A 24,276-nucleotide genomic window follows, 5' to 3' on the forward strand; every position below is an offset into this window, starting at 1 on the left:
GGGCTTGTCCAACAAACTCCATGGCCTCAGCCATGAGCCACCCAAGTCATCCCATATGGAGCAGCCAACCAAGGGCCAGGGCCAGTCACACCGATGCTCTGCCCTAGTGCAGATGCCAGGCCAGGTCGTGTTCTACAAGGAATGTGTGCACTGTTCCACTGGTGCTATAAACAAGCTCAATTTGAGACAGAAGCTGGAGAAATGCGCCATTGGAGGCTGGCAGATGTGTTCAGGAGAATTTCAGTACAAACCCACCACACTGATTGGTTAGCCACTGAAGCAAAGGTATGTACCCAGTCCACTGAGGTGTGATTTAGCAGTTATTGGCACTAACAATGGCAAATTATGACCTTCGGGCAATATACCAGGAAGTTTCTGGTCCATCAACAAGACAACAAAACAGTGGCTGGCAGAAGGGGCCTTCCTAGGTGCAAATACACAATTACCCAAGGCATTATTTGCAAGTTTTTCTCCACCCCTTGTCCCCAAAGGGCAACAAGAGCCACCCAATTCATGTGGGGAGCTTTTATTTCCCAAGGCCTCATCCAAGTGGCTGTTTGCCCTCACTCCAGGCCCTCAAGTGCAGGCAAGAGGCTATCTCCTTGTTTTCCCATGCCTGGTCTCAGCAAAGCATCCTTAGTCTGTACCTGCAGCTGAAGTGGAGCAGCAGTCTGGTGGAGTATCGCTTCCGTCAGAGCTGGGACCCTCTTCTGACTTCTCTCATTTAGAATCCAGAGGATAGTCCATAAGCATTTCGTCCAACTCCCCAGTGTAGTGGTGGCAGCCACAGCTCACAGGCACTGCTTTAAGAGACCACATACCATTCAATCATTCTAGCAGCTTGGCAGTGCTAGGCCACGTGAACTTCCAGTCAATCTGCAGGTCTTGGGCCCATTGTTGCACCAAGGCCCCTATAAAATGGGTCCCCTGATTACTTTCAAGGATCAAGGGTCACCCATAAGCAGTGTAAACACTCCAGCACAGCCACTACCACTCTCTGATCCAGGTGTCATGCAGGGTAAACAGGTGAAAGTCCAGTAGCTGTGTCCACACATGTGATTGCATACTTATATCCCTCTGAACTAGGCAGGCATTTGATTACATCAACCTGCCACCAGGTCAGCAGTACCTGTTTCTGCACCACCTGCCCAGTAGTTAGACAGCACAGGTCTCACAAGCTTCCTGTACCTCTGCTAAGGTGGTAGGTAACCCCCAAGTTTTTATAGTACACCGTACAGTCTCTTGCGCAGCATGTAAGAGGCGATGGTGTCGCCACTGGGCTACTTCTTCCTGACAGGCTGGCAGGGACCGTTTCCATCTATCACACCTTGGCTACCATATCAGCCTCATCATTCTTGGGGGGAAGCAAGGAGTGCATGTCCAGTCAAGTGATATAAAGTGATTTGTTTCCGGTGGCCTAATTCCCATAGATCTTGCCATAAGGCCTGCCTCCATAATGGCCTATGTATAACCAACCATTTATTTGCATGCCATGTATAACCAACCATTTATTTGCAATCCACAGTGTTAGTCCCCAGTACACCACCCAACTATCTGTGCAAATAGTCAGGAGCGGTGCTTCATTGGCAGCCACAAGCTACATAGCTCGCAGTTCTGCCCACTGGCTACTCTGACCTACTTCAGTATTAAGCCAGACTGTGTCTGTTTTACTGCTGTCACACTCTGTGAAATTGCAAATGAATGGGGAGATCTTCAGCATACCCCCACAAAGAGCCTCAGCAGGCTCCCAGCAAAGGGCCCAGGATACTCAGAAATGTGGGATACCTAAACAGTGTATTCACTGGGGGCAAATGCTCAATACTCAGGGCAAGCCACACAACCTTCACCATTATACTTCACCCCCCCCACCCCGATTATCAATAAGAAGCCTTAGGCCACCTAGGAACTTGTCTGGGTTTCCATACAGGACAGTACACTTTGCTTCTGTGTCTACTAAAGCCAGGACTGCTGGACACTTGTAGGGGACCACATTTAGGGCTTAGTCACCCACACGGGTGTACTTTTTGACTGAGAGGCAGAGGGGACTCGAGACACTGTCCCTCCCACCTGCTGTATCCCCTTGGACCACCCCTCCATCACCACCTTTGCAGCCTCTGTGGCTCCTGCCTCCTGCCACCTTTGCCAGTTCTGGCATACTCTCTCGCAGCTGCCTGGGTCATGTGACCAGCTCCAGGAGTTGCCCCACCGGCAAGGCCACAGGCAAAGTGAGCAGCACAGCCAGGCGGCTGAGTGCCAGCACACTCGGAGCCAGAGCCAGGGTCTGGCGTCTGCTCACAGCGGCCTGCAGCACCCCAGCCACCAGTGAGCCCTGCACTCCCCAACACAGCAGGCAGGGCACATTGGACTGTGTGCACATTGAACCACCTGTGCCAGACTGGCTAGCAGCAGCAGTGCACCAAGGGCGCAGCCAGCCCAGCACCTTGACAGCTCCAGGTGCTGCGATGCCCACGCTCCACCTCAGAGCCACTCTTGTGCAGCACCTGCAGCTCGGCCAGTGCCAGCGCCAGCACACTAAGCTAGGGGCCCCATGCCAGCTCTGCCAGTACCAGTAGCCCCACCATCCCCAGGCCAAGCACCCAAGGTGGCACCACCTCCTGGAGCACTGCTCAATGCACATGGCCTTGTCACTCAGGCACAGCAGCACAGGAGACTCTCCTGTAGGGGTCCCTGTCTCTTCCCCCTCCTGATTGTCTGCTACAATTCCGGTGGGTTGTCTCCCCACTGTTCGGAGGTCTTCTTCCAGGGCATGAACCCAAGCCTCCAAGGCTTTGCTCCCTCTCGGAGCTCTTCTAACTTCACCTCGCCACATCGTGAAGCACAATCTCCTTTCCCTCAGTCTCTAAGGCTTCTGCTCCATGATGAAGCTCGTAGCTGCACTGCGTCACAAAGAGCAGTTTCCATCACTGCTTGCAAAGTTGTAACACCCAGCCTGCAGTCCCCACAGCTGTCTGGACACTGGGCTTCTTCAGGGTCTCCCCTGCCATGCGCAGTACATTCTCTACCATGCCTGGTCTACCATTAGCATCAGGCCAGTCCTGGGGGCCTGCCACCAAATACTACATGCTGGTGGCCAGCCACCTCACCAAGCCCCGCTCAAGGGAAGCCAGCTCCATACCATTCTATGAGGAATCCTGCTATCTACACCAATTGTTTTGTAGCCTTTCAAGGCCAAGCAGGTTCACTCAGGATTCCCACAGACAGAGGAAAATTCGCAGAGCTGCTGGGATGTCTGACATGCCTTTTTTCTGGGGTGGAACGATCCACACACGCCACAAGCCACTTGTCACACCACAGGAAGTCCCAATTCCCTTATATACTAAATGCCCACAAAAAAGCAGGCAGGATGCCAAAGCCAGCAGGATGCCAAGATATTTTATAACAAAGTATGATTCTGTGCATTAGGGCCCATTCTTAAAGTTACAGGAATACTGCTTATTGGGCCCAGTGAGGGAGGCTGACTGATTCCATTTACCCTACAGCTTCCTATTGAAGTTCATTCAGAAAAGACTGAGTAGGAAGCATGTGATCCTATGTCTTGACAGAAAATGACTGAAGTGGTCACTACTCTATCAGGGTGAGAAATCCTGCATGGTGATGCCCTGAGTCTGGTCATTTAAGTCTTTCTTTGTCCAAATTACACATAGTATTCTTTCTCCACACTTCTACTGTCCCTTTCACAGACATGATAATTCACAAATTACCTAAAGGTTCTGGTTTAGTATCAAAAAGTGAAATAGTTATTTAACTGTTATTTTCTAAAAATAAAAAAGTTCGTTAATTCTTTTAAAATATATGTATCAAGTGCCCCTTGTGTACCAGACACTGTGCTAGGTCCTTGACCAGCGTAAGGTCTCCATCCTTAAAAAGCTCAGAGTCAAGAGGGAAAGAGAGACATGAGAGTACTTGCAATACTACATGACATATCCTATAATATAGACTCAGTAGGAGCACAGTGGAAGAGAAAAGCATTATTGTTGCACTTTTATCAAAAAGTGATAGGTAACATCTTAAGGCTTATTATGTGGCAGCCATTTTCTAAGGCCTTTATCATATTAACTTATTTAACCTTCATATTGGTCCTATTATGTGGATACTTTCCCTGATTTTACAGATAAGAATACTTAATTTTCTCAAATCACAAGCTAGTAAATGACAAGGCTGTAGTACTTAAGTCCAGGTGGGCTGGATTTACTGAACTTCTTGACCACTGATACTGTTCCTTACAGTGAGGAAAGCATGGGAGTGCAAATCTCTGTCTCCAAGTAGATCTGGAACCATGGACAGATTGTTCACTCCAGAACTTTCCTTACTGTATTGATTAAATAACAGGCTTGGACTAAATGTAATGTGTTTTATACCTGCAGAATACTAGGTAAAATTGAAGACTTTAACTCAAATTGAAACCTGGAATAATTGGTTGAAAAAGCTTAACTCCAAACTTCAGGATTCAAACTATTCTACATCTTATCATTCTCCTAGAATTTTTGTGATATTTCTAAATGTGCCATGCAGTCATAAATCTCCAAACAGTATCAAAAAGGAAACTTTTCCCTCTCCCTATCTCTGCATAATGAACTTTTATACTTAATCAGTCCAATCAGACAAACTGTCTCTCCTACTTACTTTTCTCAACTACTCAGTTTTGAAAAGTGTTTCCTCACAGGCAAAACCAAATCTAAACCTACTGATTTGGTTTTTATTTATATGTGCATTCATTCATCCATCCATGTCATTGATTCGGGGCTTACAAATTGTTACATACATTATATGCTGTAATAAATTATAAATTACATTATGTGCTAAATACAACTATATAAAGATAAATGACACAAACCCTCAGAGAGCTAACAACGTACTTAGAAGTGGGGAAAGATACAGATTCACTTAACATTACATATGACAACTATAATAAAGTAAGGAATAGGTTCTTGGGGAAAATAGAGTAAAAGTATTTCAGATGGGAGGAATAGCATGTAGTCCATAACTCTAAGAAATTCTGTATGTCTTAAACACAGGATATATAAAAGGAAGTGTCAGGAAAAAAAGATACAAGTGATGACACAGATCAGATTATTAAAAACCTAGTTTTCTATCCTCAAGAGATAGGACTTTATCCTATAAATGTTAGGAAGCTGTTTAAGGATTTTAAGCAGAAAAATGATATAAAAATACATGCAGTTAGAAAAATGTATAACATGGAAGATGTTGGGGCAAGACTGGAGGCACATACTCTAGTTGGCTGATAAGAGATATCAGCCTGAATGATGATAGTTGCAGTATTAGAAAGTAAACAGGTCTAAAAGATACACAAGAGGAAGATAGATTGACTTACTATTCAGATGCAGAGAATAAGGAAAATAAACATGTCTAGGATCCTGGCTGGATGTATAGTGGTAACATTTCAACCACATTTTCCAATATGGAGAAGCAGTTTGAAAGCATATCTAAAGAATTTAATTGTGAAAGTAATTACAGTGGTTAAGAACATAGGTTTGTATTCAGAAGTTTCATTTAATATCTGTGTGACCTTGGGCAAGTCTCTTAAACTCCTAAAGTCCCAGTTTCTTTATCAATGCAACTAAGTTAATAAAACAATGCAAAATTACTGAGAATAATGAGAAAAGATTGAAGAGCAGCTGGGTTAACAAGCAGTTAACATATCCCAAGATAGTTATCATATCCCAAGATGCCACTGCTCTGCTCTCATTAAATCAGCTAACACACACCAAGCAGTTAGAATAATGACAATTAAATGATAATTTCTCAACAAATAGTGGCTATTATCATTATTCCATGGAATTTGATGTGGCTGGAGGATGTCCAAAGCAGATGATCAGAAAAGAGCTGGAAATATGAGTTTGGGGCCAGGAGGAAGTAGCAGTATGGACTATGTTTCTTTAAGAGGTTAGGCAGAGACAGAAGAACTCAATGAACAGATCTCTGAGGAAACACAAACATTTAAAAGTCCTCCAGACTTTTCATTGGTCCATTCATTAACCTAAATATTTCTTTCAACTACTGCTACTTCCCAGTTTATAACTATAGAAATTTTTCTCAATAAATTAAACCATTTACCAGCCCTTTGGAAGTACCCTTATATTCAATCTATTCTTGAAATTATTTTTATTTGTATAAACCTGTGTTGATTTTGTTTTTCTAAAGATTTTATTTACTTATTTTTAGAGAGATGGGAAAGGAGGGAGAAAGAAAGGGAGAGAAACATCAATGTGCTAGAGAAACTTCAACTGGTTGCCTCTCCCACGCCCCCAACTGGGGACCTGGCCCAAAACCCAGGCATGTGACATGACTGGTAATCAGGTGCCCTGATGGGCAACCTTTTGGTTCACAGGCCAGCACTCAGTCCACTGAGCCGCACTAGGCAGGGAAAATCTGTGCTGATTTTCTATTTGTCTATTTCAGTTCCCTTAGAAAACTGTAATGTCCTATGAGACCCTATAGGACTACATATATACTAAAATATTTCTTCACTGACACATAAGTACCACCCTCATATAATGGAAAGTTATTGATGATTTCTGTGTTCATGTACAATGTTGACTTCTGTTTAAGAGCTAGTGAGACCCATGTACAGTGTTAGTCCCAGAAAAAAAACTGTGACCAGAAACGGGGCTTAAAGGCGTCCTTGTTCTTTGGCATCTATCCAGTGGCACTACTTGCCACAATCTCAGAGTTCTTGTATGTGCTAATCTAACAGTCCACTTTTTGTCATTCAGATTCTCATTTATTTAAATCGTCAAAAGATTCTTCTCTTACTAATATTTCCTTTGCACTCTAGAGAGAATACAGAGGATACCAGAGCTTCCGCAGGAAACACAATGATGCTTTTCAGGCCTGAGGCAAGGGTAATCACAAAGACAAGGATACTTGCCCACAGAAATATAATAATTATGCAATATTCAACAAATGAGAATAATAGGAAAAAACTAGGAGCAGCTGGGTTAACAAGTGAGTAGTTACCACACACCAAAATGCCACTGCTCTACTCTTCTCTGATGCCTGCTGAAACATTTGTAAGATCAGAAGCTTGGTCTGCACTGTACTACTCCGATCCAATTCTCACATTAATAAAAAGGGAGGTCTAAAAATTAAACTCATGGTATTTATATCCAAGTAAATTAAAATCACACAAAACAAGAAAGAGTACTTTTAATAATAATACATTATTGTTTTTATTTTTAAATTACAGCATAATATTGTCCCTCTCAGTAAGCTACATCTATAGAAAACAAACCTATTCAGACTATCAGTGACCCAGTGAAGAATTATCCTAGTCACCATGAAATTTATTCCTTTCAACAAATACTTATTTGAGTATTTTTATGTGCCAAATAATTAATACTCACTATCCCAGCAACTGGAGATATCGAGAAATAAAAAATTTAAAAATATTGGTTGGTAGAAGGGGAACAGGAGGACAATGAATAAAGAGGTATATAAATAAAACATAGTATGTGAGCAGATGAGAAGTTCAATAAAGAAAAAGGCAGCAGGAAAGGAAAATAAGGAGGGCTTGGATTTCTGACGTTAATTAGAGTAGCCAGACAAGACCTTACAGAGAAGGTGACATTTGAATAAAAGCCTAAAGAAAGTGAGAGAGTGGGCCAATGAGGCTATTTGAGTGTTTCAGTTCTCCAAACAAAGAAAGCAAGTGCAAAGGATAGACGGGTAATCAAGGGAGGAAATTAAGAAACCGGATAAACTATTGCAACAAGGCAAGCAAGATGATAATGGCTTGAACCAGATGAGAAACGATGGAATTCTGGATGTTTCTCAAGGTAGGATCAACAGTATTTGCTGAAGGATAGAATGTGAAATGTGAGAGAAAAAGAGAAGTCAAGGATGATGCCAACGTTTTTGGGCCTGACAAATGAAAGGACAGCATTTCCATTACCTACAATAGATTAAGTCTGAGAATTTCACTTGTATTTAGCAACAAGGAAGTTCATGTAGTGGTAGGAGGCAATTTAAGAGCAGTAGGAGGAGAAAGATTAAACAATTATAGTCCAGAAGATGATAAAAGAAGAGCAAAGAATTAGGGCAGGAGCTAGGAGAAGTGGGCTCAATAAGATAAATCATTATTGTTTACCTTGCAAACTAGATCAGTGAGGTGAAAATAAGTGTCTTGGCTTTTCAAATTATTTTACCACATCTCATTTGTCATTTGGTTTTCATTTTCCAGTTTGTTTGTTTTCTTTTTTGCCTCTTCCCTGTGAGAAGCAAGTTAGTAAAGTAGTGAAGTACTAGGCTCATTCACATCAAATTACAACAATTAACAATAACATTTATAAAATAAGCAACAAATCTTTATCACAAAGGGAGGTGAAACATTTACTGAGAAAAGAACTTGGCAGTTTGATCATCAATAAATAAGAGTCATTTCCTTTATTAAAATCTCTGATTACATAATAAGTGCACAAATATTTTTAAAATGTATCATAGTGTCAGTCCTCTCACCATGAAATTGTAATTCCTGTGGTCTGATAGACATAGATCTGTTGGAGACAGGAAGCAAAGAATGCCATTCAGCTGAATGAATGAATGAATCATTAAGGTAAACTAAATATAATTTCCAGAGTCAGGTCAGGACATCAGGAATAACAACAATGTGGCTCTCTTCATAAGGACATGGAAGTTTTTTGGGTTTTGAATTTTTTCCCACGAAGAGTGAAAAAGGATATTGATTTGGGGCTTCATTCAAAAAATTCCACTAGTCTGTGTTCCAAGATAGTATGGACTAATTTTGTCTTCCTCCCTATTGTTTTCCCAGGGTTTATTATGGTGCTGAATGCATGAATTCAACAACAATTCTTAGTAAAAAAGTGAATTAATAAAAGCGTGCAAAAATTAGTCAAATGAATAAATAAATGAACAACACTTTAATCCTATAAAACTATATTAGACAATAAGTTACAGGTAGAGTCCCACCTAATAAAATGCTTCTACAATAACCACCACACTTAACTCTACCTGTACCACATCTATAGAACAGTTTTAGGACTATATGTATGTTATCTATATTGATTATCCAAATCAAATATTATTACTAACCTCCCTGAGGTAGGTGGCAAAGAAAAACTTAATATGATTTTGTTTGTTTTTAAAGTACTAGAGGCTTCTAGCAGTTACTATTTTTAAAAGACTACCTTTATTTTGAAATAATGATCACAAAGAAATCTGTGAAATCACCACAAATATGAATGCTGGTGTTGAAGACTCAGAGGTGTGCTCTTTAAACAGTATAAACTGGATTAATCTTTAGCCTCACTGTTCCCTCCCAGAATAAAAAATTACCTACATACAAGGTCCGTCTGGAAAAAGTCCAGCCATTGTTAATATAACAAAAATGGTTTGAAGGACATTGATGTAACCTGGTAGCCAAGTTACTTAGTATTACTAAGTACTACTACTTAGTACTTAGAGCAGATGACCTAGAGTGTACATGTGTGAACACTGATGACTTCACTGTACTAGTCAGTGGGGACCACTGAGTGAGTACATGTACTGTGTGGCTGTCACATTCAAAATGACTGAGCAAGTAGAACAACGACTCTGCATCAAATTTTGCATTAAGATTGAGCATTCCTCCACAGAAACTATTTGGATGATTCAGAAGGCCGCAGCTAAGGGCAACTGGTGATTGGCAGCTTCATCATGACAATATAACCACTCGTGTATCACATCTCACGCAGAGTTTTTTGGTGAAACATCAAATGACCCGAGTGACTCAGCCTTCCTACAGCCCATATTTGGTGCCCTGTGACTTCTGGCTTCTCCCAAAAACTAAAATCACCTTTGAAAGGGAAGAAATGTCTGATCATTGGTGAGATTCAGGAAAATATGAAGGGGGAGTTGATGGCAATTAAGAAAACTGTGTGAGGTCCCAAGGTGCCTACTTTGAAGAGGACTGAGGAGTCATTGTCCTATGTACAATCTTTCTTGTATTTTGTATCTTCTTCAATAAATGTCTTTATTTTTCATACTTATGGCTGGATAGTTTCTGGACAGGCCTCAATATATCAATGTATCTCACTTGATGTCATTTATGACTAACACAAGCTTTTGAAAATATATTGTTCAACATTTTGATTTTCTTGTCTGGGTAATGGAAACTAGACCACATCTGTGGGTACCAATAAGACTTCCCCTAAAAGAAATAGATGATTCTCTGTCAATCATCCTATGAAAGGCCTTAGACTAGGCATGAAAAGGAGCTTCTCTGAACTTAGAGTTGAAGAATTATGACGCTGAGCCCAGAATTAATACAGATTTCTCTTTGCTGGGGATTGGGCTTGTCTGGACACGTGATGCCACCTGGTGCCACACGGGAGCAAACTGGTGTGGGGAAAAATAGCTTGCACAATAACTGCAGGGCTGTCTTTATTCATCAGTACATCTCTAGAAAAACAGTATTTCAGAATGTGAAAACTGGTAGAGGGCAGAAAGAACCACAAAGACAGATTAGCAAAACATATAAAAATTCTTGTGGTAATCCCAGACATTAATTGGGTAAAGGAAAGCAGTAGGGAAAAAAATTAACTACCCTATCTATAGATTAAAAGTTTATAGCCATGTTTTAAATATTATATCAAAAATTATTGTTTTCCCTATCAGGAAAAGTAGTCCTTTCCTTCTTCTGGAAAATGTCACATTGAACCTTTTGACTAGAGTGTTTTGATCCAGGGATGGGCACCTTAGCCAATACGAGCCAATCAGTGTCAGTATCCTTCCTCTGGCTTCTTAAACTTGATGTGAGACAGACCTGGTCTCCATGCTTCTCTAGCGGAGGAAATTAGAGGCACTAGAGCTAATGAAGGCCTTGTCTCTCCGTAAGAAAAGTTCTGGGAGGATAATGAATCTAAATCTCTCTCTCTCTCTCTCTCTCTCTCTCTCTCTCTCTCTCTCTCTCTCTCTCTCTCTCTCTCTCTCTCTCTCTCCTCTCCCTCTCTCTCTCTCTCTCCTTTCCCTCTCTCTCTCTCTCTCTCTCTCTCACACACACACAAACAGATGTAGTGACAAATAATAATTATCCCTGAGAGCTAGATATAATCTGGCACTTCCTGTGCTCTGAGCACCAAAGCCAACACTGCCTTTTTTCAAAGCCAGTTTAAAATGGATTTCCATCTCTTCCATTTTAAAACCAGTACCCCTTTACGAACCACTAAGCTATGCTGAAATTACTGTGTTATGGGCATCCTGACATTTACTAAAATATTTACAAAACTTGAAAAGTGATGGGCCAGGAGTTTGCAGAACTGCTTTACCTAGCAAATGGGATAATCTGACAAAATTCATTAACTTTTTATTAACTTTATTACTAACTTTCAACATAATTTGTTAATAAAAGACTTGTGGTATATCTCACAATTCCCCCACCCCGCCCCACCAATACACCAGAAGCTTTGTATTCATTCAACAAATGTTTATTTTGAGAACTGAGTAAAAAAGAATAAAACATTAACCAGTGCTCTGTGCATATGAATCACCTGGGGGTCTTGTTAAAATGCAAATTCTGGCCGTGGCTGGTATAGCTCAGTAGATTGAGCACACACTGAAAACCAAAGGGTGGCCGATTTGATTCCCAGTCAGGGCACATGCCTAGGTTTCAGGTCAGGTCCCTAGAAGGGGGCAAGAGAGGCAACCACACATCAGTGTTTCTCTCCCTCTTTCTCCTTCCCTTCTTCTCTGTCTAAAAACAAATAAATAAAATCTTTTAAAAAATTAATTAAAAAATGCAAATTCTGGTTCAGTAATTCTGAAGTAGGGTCCAAGATTCTGCACTTCCCACAAACTCCAAGGCAATGCCAATGTTGCTGGCCTGCAAACTACATTTTCAGTAGCAAAGTGTTAAATACTCTGGGAGATAAAACAAATAAAGCATATTAACCATCTTTCAAAAGCTTTTAATATAGAATGGAGTAAATATTATAAAATGATATTTTGGTGTAAAATAAAATTTTATAACTAAGGAATATGTTCAACAGACATTTTTATCCCATTGCTGAGGCTAGCAAAACTTAATTTTGAAGTAGTGTTCAAGTAGCAAGGAAAAGAATTCGTTAGAGGTCAGGAACTGGATGGAAGCAAGCCAAAGGTTAAGGTTCATGGTACAACTGGGCAGAAAGTTCAATTCTTTATTATGACTTTTTCTCCTTTCTTTCCTTTTGATTCAAACTGGCCTCACCCAGCACCCTGACTCACACACTGCCCTCTCCCTCATATGTCCATTCCCTTTATCTTTAAGCCTTCAGGTAAATGAGGTTCTGGTCAGCATCAAACGATCTTAGGAACAAAGCCTCAGGTCTGTTGACCAAAGAGACAAAGTTTCATTCAAACTAGAGATAACATCTATGTCTCAGTTGTTTCAGTCCCAGGCCCCAAAAAGTGGAAAGACCCACTGACCACATCCTTGCAAAACTAGACAGAGTGATACCATAGCTGACATCAGGGCCAGATGCAATGATCAACTACCCTCTACCCTAGCCTTGACCAATCAGTAGAGAACATGACCCTAGCCACAATACTACCTCCCTATGTTCCTATGTAACCTATCCCCTAGAAGCAATCAGGGAGCCAAGTCTCTGAGCAGAAGCTCACCCATGACTCCATGCTTGGCATCATGTCCTTAATTAATAAACCTTTACTTTGTTGGCTGCAAACTCCTGTTTGAGTTTGATTGGGCTTTGACCCATGAAGGCAAATGAACCTCTTTAATTCATTAACAATTGAAGAAAAGCAGTCTTGTTACACATAGTACTTAAACTCTTAGAAGTATTTTTACAATTTACATCTGTCAAATAGCTACTTCAAATTGGCTGTAGCAGGATGACAGCTATTAGGAGGAAGGTTAGAGGGTGGAGGGATCAAAAAAAAAAGGAAGAAGGACTCACAGACATGGACAATAGAGTGGTGATTGCTAGAGGGAGTGGGTAAATGAGGGTTAAATAGTAATGGAAAAAATGTCACTTAAATAATTTATCCATGTCCATGAGTCCTTTTTCCTTTTTGCTCAAACCCTCCACCCCTTAACTCCCCCCCTTACTAGCTATCAGCTATTCTCCATGTATGAGTCTGTTTCTGTTTTGCTTGTTAATTCAGTTTGCTCATTAGATTCCACATATGAGTACAATCATTAGGATATTTGTCTTTCTCTGACAGGCTTATTTCATGTAGCATAATGTTCTCCAGGACCATCCATACTGCCATAAAGGGTAAAAATTTCTTCTTTTTTATGGGCAAGTAGTATTCCATTGCATAAATGTCCCATAGTTGTTTTATCCACTCATATACTGATGGACACTAGGGCTGCTTCCATATCTTGGCAATTATAAGTAATGCTGCAATGAACATAGGAATGCTTATGCCCTTTCGAATTAGTGTTTTGGCTTCCTTAGGATATATTCCCAGAAGTGGGATCACTGGGTCAAAAGGCAGATCCATTTTTAATATTTTGAGCTGTCTCCATGCTGCTGTCCACAGTGGCTGTGCCAGTCTGCATTCCCACCAACAGTGCACAAGTATTCCCATTTCTCCCCATCCTCGCCAGCACCTGTTGTTTGTTGACTTATTGATGATAGGCATTCTGATAGGTGTGAGATGATATCTCATTGTGGGGTTTTTTTTACTTTTTTTTATTCTTGTTCAGGTACAATTGTCTCCATTTTCCCCCCACCCCAGCCATTCCCACTTCCCACCCTTGATCCTACCCCTCTTTGGTTTTGTCCATGTGTCCTTTATACGTGTTCCTGAAAACCCTCCCCATTCCCCATCATTATCCCATCTCACCTTCCCCTCTGGTTATTTATTCATTTTTAGAGAGAGGGGAAGGGAGAGAAAAAGAGGAGGAAAACATCTATGTGTGCAACAGATACATCAATTGGTTGCCTCTTACACACCCCCAACCGGGGACCTGGCCCACAACCCAGGCATATGCCCTGACCAGTAACCCAACCGGCAACCTTTAGGTTTGCAGGCCCACTCAATCCACTGAGCCACACTAACCAGGGCCTCACTGTGGTTTTAATTTATATTTCTCTGATGATTCATAATGTTGAACATCTTTTCATGTGTCTATTGGCCATCTGTATGTCCTCTTTGGCCAACTGTCTATTCAGGTCCTTTGCCCATTTTTTAATTGGATTGTTTGTCTTTTTGGTGTTGAGTTTTGTAAGTACTTTATAACTTTTGGATATTAGCCCCTTATCAGATTTCCTTATCAGCGAATATGTTCTCCCATTCTGGACAACAGTGGGGTGATTGCTTGGGTGGGGCAGGTATAAGGATACTAAATGGTAATGGGAAAAGAACAGTAAAGCTTTATAATAAAAATTTAAAAAAACAATAAAAACAAAACAAAATTCATTGTGTCAAGAGAAATTGGGAAGCAATAATTAGACTGGATAGAAGTCATTCTGGTGGTTGCTCAGGGAAAAAAATTTTCTTAAAAAAATTTTTTAAGAAAATCACTAAGATTCAAATTTTCCTTTCACTATTTACTAGCTGTGTGACCTTGGACAAGTTCCTGAACCACTCCCAGCCTCAGTTTTAGCATCTTTAAAAGGGAGTAATAAAACTATTATTTACACTAAAAAAAGAAAATGTCCTATTTCAGAGAAAAATGTACACACAAATAACAATTTGTCCAATAAACATTTTTAAATTCTCTACACTACGCCAGAAGCTATTCTATGTACTGGCAATACAGGAGAAAACAAAATACAAAGAAATCAGACTATACTAACTAGCAAAATTGTTACTTATTTAGGGCTTAGAACCCTTGCACACACACAAAAATATGTGCTAGAGGAACTTAGAGGAAAAAAGGTGTCTCTTCTTTCTGACTGAGATTATCAAGGAAGACTTCAAGAAGGAAATAGCACCTGGTCTCAGCAAGGAAATAAGATTTCCAGAGGGGGAAATACAGGGTCCAGGACAAATAATGCCCATTTTTATAATAAATCTTTTATTACACAACCATAAGCATGTAATTATATAACATAACAATATCACACTCAAGCACACCATGTGACATTTTACGTGAAATGTTCAAATTAAAACTATAAATTATTAAACCCATATTATTACCCTACCAACCACACTCAAGCAGGCATTACTTCTGCCAGACCCTGTAAAATGTCATGTTATGCTGAGGAGATGGACTAAATGGAGAAAGAAAAGCAACATTATAAGTAAACAATTGAAAAGAGCTCAGATTGGCTGAATCACAGGACAATTACAAATGCAAAGGTTCAAAAGATAGGGTTGAAGAAGAGTGGTTACCGGAGGGGAAGTTAAGTGGGTGGAGAATGAATAGGCTAAAGGGGGTCAAATATGTGGTGACAAGGGGGAGATTGGACTTTGGGTGGTAGCACACAATGCAATATAGAAATGTTTGTTACAGAATTGTATATGTGGAACTTACATAATGTTATTAACCAATGTCAGTCCAATAAATTTAACTTTAAAAAAAGATAGGGTTGAGTCAAATCATTTGTTGCAGCTTCAGGGCATTTGCACTAGCAAGGTTTTTACCCTAGGCCAGAATTCTCCTCCCTCAGCTCTCTGAATGGCTTGCTTTCTCATCATTCAAGTGTCAAGTGAAAAGTTCATCCTCAGAGAGTTTTCCCCTTACACTCTTTCAAAAGAGCCCAAATCTGAATTTACAGTAACCACCTTTTTGTTAATTTAGTTAAGTATCTGTTTCTCCTGCCAAAATATAAGCTCTGTTGCACTTCTAACCATTGTGTAATAGCAGTGATCACATTTACCCTTCTGCAGAAAACTACATAAAACCTGAACAGAATATGTGAAACCCCAGTTTGCACACATTTCACATTAGGCAGTGCAGGACAGTGATCCCTGAGAAAGTAAAACAAATGAACCCTCGGAATGCCCCAGCGTACTGCTTAGAGAATGGTTATAGCACAGGAGTGGGGAATCTGGGCAGAGTTTTACGGCCTCCTTAAATTGAAGAGATGAAGCTGGAAGTCCAAACAGACCAAGATAGCTAGAGTTGGCAAGGCAGACCGAACAGGAAAGAGTTCCTTCCCCCTTTGTGTGCAGAAGGGGAATACATAGAGGGCCCCTTCCAGGCTTCAGCTGGGTAATGATTAACACAGGCGTGTAAAGAAACTACCTGAAGCAGGAAGGGATAGAGGGATGATTTCAGAAGTCACACAGAGCCAGGAATACTACATTTTCCCATCAACCAGAGTGCAAAACCTCATGATCCACAGGGCATTTGATAGAAGTCTCAGAACAGTATTGTCTCAGGTGTGGGAGCATAATTAGCCCTAATTTAAAAGTTGTTCTCCTTAAAAGCAAAGTTTGGAGGAATGAAATTGTTTCCAAGTAACTTATCTATGTCCTGAAAGAAAAGCTCTAGAATTTAAGAATATGGGGGTGTGGGGTAGTGGGGGGGACAGTAGGTTTACAGTTGTTCATATAAAAAAAATATAATAATTAATAAATAATAATACAAGAATAAAATCAGTTTTGCACACTAATAACTGTAAACATATTTTTGTACATCCCTGTATTTACAGGACTAATAATAATAATAAAATAATATTACCCAACAAGATAAAATTCACAATGGTTAGCAACTAATAAAAAATTGCCAGGCATGCAAAATGCAGGAAAATACAACCCATAATAGAATTTTTAAATCAATTAAGAAAAACAGACCCAGAAATAAAACAGACAAACAAAAGTTTTAGACAGAGACAAAATAATTGTCTTAACTATATTCCATACTTCAAGAAGGTAGAGGAGTAAGTACCATATTTTGCCATGTATAATGAGCACTTTTTCACCCAAGCTTTTGAGGGAAAAACAAGGATGTGCACTATACATGAGTAGTACTAAGTCCATATCTATATAAATGTTTTTAATTCTTTTATTTATGCTTATGCTTTAAAAGTATAACTCCAGAAAGCAATAACAATATCTCTATGCAAAATAGTACCCTGGAGTACAATAATCAGTTTTGTTTCTAAATAGATACAAATACATAATTGAATTTAAAAATTAAAATGAAAGATTTTTTTCCCAAAAGTTTGGGCCAAAAAAAGTGGATTTGCATTATACGCAGGAGCATATTATACATGGCAAAATACTGTAATCATTTAGTTGAAAACATGGACCTCACTAACTTCCTAACAGAAAATAAAGGAATTATAAGGGAATATTATGTTGTAATAATATGCCAGCATATTAAATAACTTACATGGACATATTTCAAAAATGACAAACTATTTAAACTGAACTAAGAATAGAGAACATGACTAGACCTACAAGTAAAACAGATTAATTAGTAAAACAACAATAAATAGATAAATAAATAATCTTCCTACAAAGAAAACCCCAGACATAGACAGCTTCACTGTGAATTCTACCAAATATTTAAAGAATTAATACTATGACATCACAAATTCCTCCAGAAAAAAGAAAAGAAGGGAACACTTCCCTGCCATTATGGGGGGAAAAATAGTATGGGGGTTCTTTAATAATTAAAAATGATCCAGCAATCCCACATCTGGGTATACATCTGCAGGAAATAAAATCACTATTTGGAAGAGATATCTGCCCCACTGTGGTCACTGCAGCATTATTCACAATAGCCAGGGCAGGGAACAACCTATCAATGAGTGAGCGGATAAAGTAAGTGTTGGGTATACACACAACGGAATTCTATTCAGCCATAAGAAGGAAAAGCTGCCATTTTTGACAACATGGCTGGATACTGAGGGCATTATATGCTGAATGAAATCAGTGAAAAAAAGACAAATACTATATGATCTCACTTACATGGTGGGCTCTAAAAAAGCCAATCTCATAGCAACAGTGGGTAAAATGGTGATTGCCAGGAGATGGGTATGAGGGAAATGGAGAGATATTGGTTAAAGGGTAACAACTTCCAGTAATAATAAGTTCTGGGGATCTAATGTACAGCATGGTGACTACAGTTAACAATACTGTACTGTATACTTGAAAGTTGTGAAGAGAGTAAACAAATGTTTTTAACTACAAAAAAAGATAATTATGTGAGCTGATGAAGGTTATTAGTTAACTTCATTGTGGTAATCATTTTGTGATATGTATGTCAAATCATCATATTATACATCTGAAACTTACACATTGTAAGTATAATATGTAATGTCAATTACATCTTAATAAAGCTGAAAAAAACAAAAAGTAAAAGTTTCAAGAATGAAAATGTGAATACCCCTTTCTCTTATTTGAAATGACACCACCTCTTTTCCATATAGTAAACCCAGTATTCTAGCAGTTATTACACATTTGTATGCAGCAGAGTCACCTGGAAAGCTTATTAAAATTTAAATTGTCAGGCCCCAAATTTTCCAACATGTTCCCAGTGATATTAATGATGTTGGTCCAGAGATCACACTTTGGAAACAGCAACCAAATCCTAATTCCACTAGCATGGTGTTTAAGGGCTCAGATTTGGGTTTAAATGCTGACTCAACCAGTTACTTACTGCCTTGGGCAAGCCTATAATTCTCTCTAAACTTCTGTTTCCTCATTTTAAAATGGGCATAATAGTTGTACCTATCTCACTTAACTATTGAGAATTAAATTAGGTAATATGTTTAAAGCCTTTAGAATACTGCCTGGCAAATAGCAACAGCTCCGCGACTATCCGTTTTTGCCATTACTGTCTATGTGTGTATTCTGTTGGGAGATGTCAAGGTTATGTCCAGTTTTTGCTCTTATGAACTTTGCTGCCATGAACATGTTTATGCATTTCTCCTGGTACATTTGTGCAAATGCCTTTCTAAAGCATACTCTTACAGTAGAATGTGGAATTGTAAAGTATTAGCAAGTTGAATTTTACTAAGTAAAGCTAAACTGTTTTCCAAAGTGATTGTATCACTTTGCATTGGCCAACAGTAAGGAATAAAATTTCTATTGTGCCACATCCTTGCTAACACTTGGCAAAATTTAATTTCCATTAAATTTTTTTTGCTAATCTTGTGGGTGTGAAATTGTATATTATAATTTTTATTTTTATTTACTTGATTACTAACAGGGTTGAGCAGCTTTTCTATATTTATAGGCCAATGTGTTTCATCTTTAAAGAAATTCCAGTTTGTGACTTTTGCCTGTTTTCTTTTTAATTTGGGTTTTTCATCTTTAAATTACTTGTTATATCCTTTAGATTTTTTTTGTAAAGGATTTGTTGCAAATATTTCCATCAGGCTTAACTGAGGTTATATGTGTGGATAAAGTGTAAGCAAAGAAGTATTAGTAAAGAAGCTTTTATCTCTGGAGATGAAACATTTTGAGGTCTTTCATTTCTGGGCTAAGCACCTCCTCTCAAACCCCTGTGGTAACTCGGAATCCTCAGTGTCTACTCTGGTTCTCTCTCTAGCCCTTACATACAGGTGAGGAGCCATGTCTTCCTCTCTCCTCCTGCTCCCACCAATTGGGTGGATCTCCACTTTGTTTAAGGAACTATCATAGCTTTATCACATTGAAAGGGGCCTAAAATGTTTGTTTAAAGAACAATCAGGGCTTTATCACAATGCAAATGGACTTGCATTCATAAGAAGGGGGGAGCATATTTGCACATACTTTAATCTTTTAATTTACTGCTGATTAGTTCAGTGGTTCCCAGACTTTACTGTACTTTGGAATCACATGGGATCTTTAAAAAATAGTTATGCCTGGTTCTAATTCTGATATTCACCCTATATTCTGATTAAATGGTAAGGGCTGTGACCTATACTTGGGAAGGTAACAAGCTCCCCGGGTGATTTTAATGTGCACTGGATTAGTTCTTGAGACTCAAAGTGTTATACACAGGCAGGCCATCAGCATTGTTATCACCAGGGAGCTTATCAGAAATACAAATTCTTAAAATGCAAATTATGAATGAGACCTGAGAATCTTGAGTGTGTTTTAATTGGTGTTTGAGAAACACTGGCTTGTCCACAGTCAGCTTTTGCCATTATTGTTAACCATGAGGTTAAAATTCTTTAAGGATGTTATCTCAGTGGTAACTCTGAGCTACCCCTACTTTGGTGGTGGTTGCTGTACTCTGACTTCTCCAACTTTCTGATGCCTTTAGCTTTTTAACTTCCAGAAAATGCTCAAATTTTCTTACCCAGTGATGGCTGCTTTCCTCTTTACTAATATGATTGTGAATTCATTATTGTTCTTACGTATTTTTTCTCATTTCAGTGGATTTTTTTGGAGGAAGGAGACATACCTGTGCTCGGTTAGCCATCTTATTCCTGATTTTTAGATTACTTTTCAAGGTGGGCAAGGAGTTTGAAGTTCAATGGGAGAAATATAAAGAAAAACTCATAGAAATTATTTAAAAGTTCTTATCCTCTTAAAATTTGGGGTGAGGATAAGTCACTAAATCTACATACTCACATGTAGTAAAGTAAATGTTTCATATACAGAATGACAATTGTAAGTAGTGTTAAAATGTGTATATAGTTTAATTTGTTATAAAAGCACATCTGTACAAACATGCACAATTTTACACCCTATTTCAAAGTGTTTACAGACTCAACTCGCCTGTGAACTCCCTCTTCTAATAGCACAGTTATGCATTTAGAAAAGTTTTCAATTAAAAAATAATGTATATTCATTATAAAAACTTTGGAGAAAAACACTTCTTATTTCACTTTTTAAAAATAGTAACATTAGTTGCATATTTTTTCAGTCTTTTATGTGTATATTCACACATTTAAAAAAAGGATAGTTCTATGATAAGTACAAATTTTAAACAGACATTTTTCTCTAAGTAGTTCCAGGAATTAAGTTGTATCGTGCCCATTTGGGTAGTTTTTGTGAGTTGGATTAAGACAAATAAATAAATAAATAAATATTCATTTTTGAAACTAGGGAAAATGAAAGTATAATATAGAAAATTTAAATAACCTGCAATTCCATCACCCCAAGAGATCCATGATCTGTATTTTAAAATGTTTCTTTCTGCCCTAGCTGGTGTGGCTCAGTGGATTGAGTGTCAGCCTGCAAAACAAAAGGTTGCTGGTCCAATTCCCAGTGAGGGCACAGGTGTGGGTTGCAGGCCAGGTCCCCAGTTGGGGGCATGTGAGAGGCAACAAATCAGTGTATCTCTTACACACTGATGTTTGTCTCCTGCTCCTTCTCTCTCCCTTACCCTTTATCTAAAAGTAAATAAATAATATCTTAAAAAAAACAAAAAATAAATAAATGTTTCTTTCTATTTTTCCAACTATGTATAAGTATACAATCAATTTTTTCCACATAACACCATTAACTATCATGAACACAAAGAGGAACATCATACTTTGAATTAAATTTGTCTTCCTGACTTTATAAATGTGTAACTACAGCCATGACTAACATTTTAATATCTAGAACTGCCAAGTATCATAACCAATTTTGACAAATTGTTGGGTTTTTTTTAACCTACCGGCCAGCAGCCACTTTGCAATTGTTTTATCTGGTCTTAGTATCAGGGTGATTCTAGCCTCATAAATGAGTTTGGAACTGTTTCCCCCACTTCTTCTAATTTGTGGAAGAGTATGAGAAAAAAATGATATTAGTTCTTTAAATGTTTGATAGAATTCACCTGTGAAATCACCTTGTCCTGGACTTCTGTTTGTTGGGATGTTTTTGAGTACTGATTCAATCTCCTACTCAGTATGGGTCTGCTCAGCTTTACTGTTTTTTCATGATCAGTCTTGGCAGGTTACATGTTTCTAAGAATCTATCCATATCTGCTAGACTACCCAATTTTTAGGCACATAACTATTCATAGTAGTCTCTTATTTTTGTGGTATCAGTTGTAAAATATCCTCTTTCATTTCTGATTTTTGAGTCCTTTGTCTTTTTTCTTATTTAGTGTAGCTTAAAGTTTTTCACAAATGAGTATCCTTTCAAAAACTGCTCTTAGTTTCCTTGTGTGTTGGTCTCTATTACATTTATTTGTGTTATTTTTCTGCTAACTTTGGGGTTATATTATTCTTCTTTATCTAGTTCCTTGAGGTAAAAATTAGTTTGTTTGAGATCTTTCTTCTTTCATTATGTTTGAGTTTATTGCTATAAACATATCTCTTAGAACTGCTTTTGCTTCATCCCATGAGTTTTGATATGTTATGTTTCTATTTTTGTTTGTTTTATGATTTTTTTAAATTTCCCTTTGGCTTATTCTTTCACTTATTTGTTGTTTAATTGCCACACATTTGTGACTTTTCCTCCACTTCATGATTTTTTTAGTTTCAGACTATTGTGGTGGGAAAAGATATCTGGTATGATTTCAGTCTGCTTCAATTTGCTAACAGTTGTTTTGTGTCTTATAATGATGTATCCTGGAAAATGCTCCATTTCATTCTTGAGAAGAATCTGCATTCTGCTGCTGTTCGATGGAATGTTCTCTATGTGACTGTTAGCTCAATTTGATCTAAAGTATGACTCAGGTCTAATATTGCCTTATTCACTTTCTGTCTGGATGATCTATGAATTGTTGAAAGTAGGGTATTGAATTCCTACTATTATTATATTGCTGTTTACTTCTCCCTTCAGATCTGCTGGTATATTTGCTTACTATGTTTAGATGCTCTCATGTTGGATGTGTACATAGTTATAATTATTATATCTTCCTGTTGAACTGACCCTTTTATCACTATGTAATGTCCCTTTTAATCTCTAGAGACACTTTTTCACTTAAAGTTTATTTTGTCTATGTATAGCAATATCTGCTTTCTTTTGGTCATCATTTGCATGAAATACCATTTCCTATACCTTCACTTTGAGCTTATATATGCCCTTAAATTTAAAATGAATCTCCTCTTTTTAAATGTGAGAAGTGCTAAATATTCTTTGTTTGATATCACATAAAAATCACACTAAAATGCCTTTCTTTTATTTAATCTTCATTGTATTTTTTCCATTACCATTTAGTCCCCTTACATCCCCTCCCCCCAGCAATCACCAAACTGTTGTCCATGTCCATGAGTCCTTTTTCCCTTTCTCATTAAGTAAAAGGCAATAGTTTAGATACAGGAAATTTTGATTAAATTGGCATAGTTAGCACCAAAAGATAAAATGGACACTGCCAGCTTACCTTCAGCCCTTGCCTTTTAACAGATTAATGAACACAATTTAAAACACAAGTGAGTCTTGCTTTTCTAATAAACAGTGAAGGGATTTTCTCAGTATTTAAACATGCTATTATAACCAGTTACATAAATCTAAACATAAAACCAACCTCCCACAGGTTTTTGAAGCAGCATTTCCCATCTCTGTGAAAAGTTGAGTATTACAAATCAAGTCCAATCATACTTTTAGAAGGGGAAAATAGTAATAGCAGTTGCTGAACCGAAATTACCGTCCAAGTTAAAAAAGCTGATCATATTCATTTAACCACAAGCCAATATTATTTAAATCAGAATTGCCCAAAAGAAACATTCATGATCTAAATTCTGGTGTATGAGATCAATTTTAATATGATACACATAAAAAGAGTCCCAAGATATTTGTATTAAATAAGGCCATGGCCAACTATTACTCATTAGTAGCTTCTTTGAGATAAGCTATTAAATCTGCCCTTTCTAAAATCTTCTTAATGCCAGCAAAGATCATTTTTGTTCCAGGGATGTACTTCTTCGGATTCCTCGAACACCCCAGCAGTGTAGCCTCTCCCCAGATGATGCCTTTGTTCTTGTTGATAACCATGGAAGAAAATCCAGGGGCTTCACCTGCCTTTTACCCAAATAGACCACGGAGATTTCAGCCCAATCCTGTTCTTGACTCCCTTTTCCACAATATGGCACTGGGCACACTTCTGAACAAAAATCTTCTTGCCCTTCTCAACATCACTCATTTTAAAATCACTCTTTCGTTGCATAAAACACAGAGGTTCCCACTCACAAGCCAGACGTCCTACTCTCTCTAAAGTGAATCTCTTAAAAGATGGAGGCATAGATAAATGTGGCTCACCTCCTCACACAACCACAGCAAAATTACAGCTGCACTACAGAACAAATATCACTCAGAACCATGAGAAAATCAAGCTATATGGAAGTCCAACAACTAAGGAATTAAAGAAACCACATTCATCCAGACAGGTAGGAGGGACAAAGGGGAAGAGACACAGAGATGTGGTGCTGGCTGGTCATACACCCATGAGTGGTGGATATAAAATTGAGGGATATCTCAGGAGTGAGGGATCCCAACCCCACACCATACTACCCAGCCCAGCGTTCCAGTGCC

At 38.5% G+C, this 24,276-nt stretch overlaps 1 long non-coding RNA gene and 1 pseudogene across 1 annotated transcript; one reads left to right on the forward strand and one right to left on the reverse strand.

Annotated features, from left to right (window-relative positions):
- The first annotated feature begins 3,722 nt into the window (after nt 1–3,722).
- Nucleotides 3,723–23,391, forward strand: LOC118500096. Its single transcript, XR_004902626.1, has 3 exons — nt 3,723–3,734; nt 8,616–8,621; nt 23,322–23,391. It is a non-coding gene; the product is annotated as an uncharacterized LOC118500096 (long non-coding RNA).
- Nucleotides 23,392–23,568: 177 nt separating this feature from the next.
- LOC114495336 lies at nt 23,569–23,953 on the reverse strand (annotated as a pseudogene).
- Between the last annotated feature and the right edge of the window lie 323 nt (nt 23,954–24,276).

The sequence above is a fragment of the Phyllostomus discolor genome, chromosome 4 (assembly GCF_004126475.2).
Source record: "Phyllostomus discolor isolate MPI-MPIP mPhyDis1 chromosome 4, mPhyDis1.pri.v3, whole genome shotgun sequence".
In the NCBI taxonomy this organism is placed as follows: domain Eukaryota; kingdom Metazoa; phylum Chordata; class Mammalia; order Chiroptera; family Phyllostomidae; genus Phyllostomus; species Phyllostomus discolor.